Genomic DNA, 4,026 nt, shown 5'->3' on the forward strand with positions numbered 1-4,026 from the left:
TTATTTGTAACTTTTACAGTTCATAAACATCTCATGGTTCTTAAGTTCGATAAGAGATATTTCATGAAGAGGCTTTGAAATTGGAGACTTGATGTGTAGGAGTTCTTGAGACACTGATTTCATTGTTGGTCGAGCTTTGAGTTTGGCCTGTAAGCATGCGAAAGCAATCATAGCAACAAAAGCTATGTCTACTGTCGTTTTTCGACTTCTTGGGGGTGATAATTGAGGGTCCAAAATTTCATCTAACATGACATTTTGGATATTAGATGGCGATGATGATGACGATGACGATGATGATAATGTTGACAACAATTCACCAAGATGTTTTTCCATCAATATTTTCAATGCCAATACTCCAAAGCTATATACATCATATTTTTCAGTCACAACCAATGAATAAGTAAGTTCTGTAATTAAAAAAAAAAAGAATAGTTAAAAATAGATGTGAATTTATATTGTGCGTAGGTGCATGTGTAGTTGCATTTGAATTCTTTAATCTCAAGTTAAAACAAAAAAATTATTTATATTTGATGTTTGCTAATTTTGCTTTTCCCATTTGCTCCGAATAATATGTAATTCAAAACAAATAATCAGTACAAACTAAGAATGAATGAAGCTAAATAGAAAGGGAAAAAGAGAGTGATGTATAGAACCTGGGGCAATATATCCGTACGTGCCAACAATTACAGTTCGATTAGATGAATCAGGATCAAGAAGTCTTGCACTCCCAAAGTCAGCAATAAAAGCTTCCAATTCAGAGTTCAACAAAATGTTATTGCTTGAGATGTCTCGATGAACAATTGGAGGGTTGCAATCATGATGCATGTAAGATAGAGCATGTGCGACACCTTTGACAATGTTCACTCTTTTGGTCCAATCCAATTCCACAGCTTCTTAATCAATGCTCAAGGCATAAAACAAGCTTCCGTTTTCCATATATTCATAAATCAAGAACAAGCAACTATTGTGGAGACAAAATCCGTGGGGCTTGACAATGTTCTTTTGTCGTATTTCTGTTAAAAACTTGATCTCATTTCGGAAACTTGTATCATAAGCCGGCTGCTCAGCTTCCAATCGGTGGAGTTTTTTCAATGCAACAACTTTTCCACTTGGTAAGATTGATCTGTAAACACTGCCATAACCACCCGTTCCAATGCAATATTTCATATCAAAATCCTCTGTGGCTTTGATGATGTCTTCAAAAGCAATCTTTCCATCAAAGTTCCAAATAGAGAATAAATCTCCATTTTTGGTTGGACTTGGATCAGATTTCAAAGCTTTAGTTCTATATCGTCGGAATAGGATGAATATCACCAACACAAAAGTCGAGACAAAAAATAACAAAGTTGGAACCAGAATAACAATAGGCAGATTGTGCTTCACTACTTTGCTATTTCTTTCTCGGTTTACATTTGGAGATGAAGGGCAAGGACGGAAGCCTTGAATGGAACCACATAAATCTGTTGGAACTAAGAACAAAGATGAATGAAACAAGCAGTTTCTTGAGCTTGAAGGCTCGATACTTGCTGTGCAAAAAAAAGCAGAATCGGACTTGAAAGACAAAAGAAAGTAAGAAAAGAGAGTTTTTGATGAATTTTCATTATCATTGAAAGATGGCATAATTCCAATACATATCCCAGACATAAGCTGGTCAAAAATAAGGGTGAGTTTGGATTGGCGGTGTGTTTACCTACGGTTAGTGTAAAAATAGTGGTGGCGGTGAGATTAAATACTGTAGTGATACTGTAACGTGAGACAAAAATTAAGCTAAACGCACCGCACCGCACCCAATTGCCCATCCAAATCCACCCTAAGCAAATTGTTACCTAAACATTACCTACTACCACTAAGTAGTCTTGAAACTAGTTAAACATAACTTACACACATAGGTAAGCTGATTTATCAATCTATCAGCACCTGATTACATCAAACATATTACCAACTTAGTTCAAAACTAACTAAGCAACAAAACATTAACTTGAAGTAACAAAATCAGCAGCATTGGCTACAGCTGCAACTGCATGGTTTGGAAGCTTGTCTGCTTCTTGGCTGCATGCAGGCCAACTTCAACAAAATCCTTGTTGCCTGTAAATGTATCGGATGCAAAATACAATAATCCATCCGGAATTAGATCCCGTAGCAAATTAAATGACAAATTGAGGTATATGATGCTTAAATTCCCAAATTGGGAAGGTATCCCTCCTTGGAGAAGGTTATGACTAAGATCAAGCTGGAATAGAGATAAGCCTCCAATTTGCCAAAATTCCCAAGTTATTGTTTGCCAAAATTAAGTATGTTAAATTTGTCAAATTACCAATCTGAGTTGGAATGGGTCCACTCAATTTGTTGTAAGAGAGATCTAAGTATATCAGGGTATTCAAACTCCCAATTTCATGGGGTATGGGACCTTCCCAAAGATTCGAAGCCATGTGCAGAAAAATTAAATTGGGTAAATGAAGTAAAGATGGTAGGATGAAATTGGAAACGTGATTGAAATAAAGAGTTAACACCATTAGATTGGTCATATTTCCAATTTCATAAGGGATGGAACCATGTAAAAGATTTGTGTCAAGGTAAAGCCTCTGCAAATTGGTCAAATAACAAAGTGATGAAGGGATTGAGCCAGTGATTTTGTTATTAGAAAGCCCCAACTCAGCGAGTTTTTTTAATTTTCCAATATCTGATGGAATGAAGCCTTCAAAAAGATTTGAGTCAAGCCACAAACTACTCAAGCTGGATAAAAAGACCTAGAAATGAAGGGACTTGACCACTCAAGTTATTGTAACTAAGATCTAAGTAAGACAACTTCCCAAGATTTCTTATTTCTAATGGCATGGAACCGTTTATTTTATTTTGATAAAGAGAGAACGATTCCAGTCTGGATAACTTACCCAAATTTTGTGGGATTGGACCAACAAGCATATTAGAAGATAGATCCAATGTAACCAAATTTGTCAGTCTCCCAATTTGTTGTGGAATGGATCCATTAAGTTGGTTGTCATCAAGAACCAACGATGCAATATTGGTTAACTTGTTGACAGAAGATGGGATTGGACCAACAAGCATATTAGAAGATAGATCCAACGACTGTAGATTAGTTAGGTTGGTGATAGAAGATGGGATTGGACCAACAAGCATGTTGCTTGAGAGATGGAGATTAACCAAACTCTTGAGCTTTCCAATATTTGGTGGAATGGAACCGTAGAGCTGGCAGTTTCCGAGATGGAGAGTCATTAGCTTTTTCAGGTTCCATATATGGGGAGGGATGATGCTCTGCAATGGATTAGAGGTCATAATCAAGTGGGTGAGATTGGTCAAAAGACCAATAGCTGAAGGCATATGAACAATGAGGTTCCTCGTCAAATTTAGAGAAACAAGATTCTCCATCTTCTCAATTTCCAAGGGGATAGAATGAATTTCATTATAAGAAACATCAAGCACTGCCAATTAAGGTTTCCAAATGAAGAAGGTAACTCACCTCTACGATTATTTGAGGACAGGTTGAGGCACTTGAGCTTCGAAAGTGCACCTATTTGAGGTGTTATACTCCCATTTAGACCACTAAGATCAATCTCGATGACACTTCCAGCAGAACTACATCTAACACCAGGCCATGTACAATGGTGAACACCTATGTTGCTGTAGTTACTCCACCACCCAGTTTCCATCAATGCTTTTTCCTCAGCTACAAGAGATTCTGAATCATTATTTGTTACTCTAGTAATCTCACTGCTCCTCACTGTTATAGTGAGTAAAAAAAGCAAAATAGCAATGAAAGTGTAAAAGGAGAATGCCATAGCTATTAAGATCAGGATTGAAGCTTTACTCCCAATTTTAAAGAGCCGGGAAAAACATATACATATATATATAAAGACTTTGATCCAACATTTGGCTATATGTGTAGTTGAAGGTCACCCAGTATTTTCCTATTGATTACTTTTGGAAAGAACAAAATCTTGTATGAAAGCATCTTCCGTAAAGTTATTATGAAAATTATTATGCCTACTAAAAATAATTAATTACCTT

At 36.4% G+C, this 4,026-nt stretch overlaps 1 pseudogene; it reads right to left on the minus strand.

Annotated features, from left to right (window-relative positions):
* Positions 1 to 3,797, minus strand: LOC105797413 (probable leucine-rich repeat receptor-like protein kinase At1g35710; annotated as a pseudogene).
* Positions 3,798 to 4,026: the final 229 nt, after the last annotated feature.

The sequence above is a fragment of the Gossypium raimondii genome, chromosome 9 (assembly GCF_025698545.1).
Source record: "Gossypium raimondii isolate GPD5lz chromosome 9, ASM2569854v1, whole genome shotgun sequence".
NCBI classification, from domain to species: Eukaryota; Viridiplantae; Streptophyta; class Magnoliopsida; order Malvales; family Malvaceae; genus Gossypium; species Gossypium raimondii.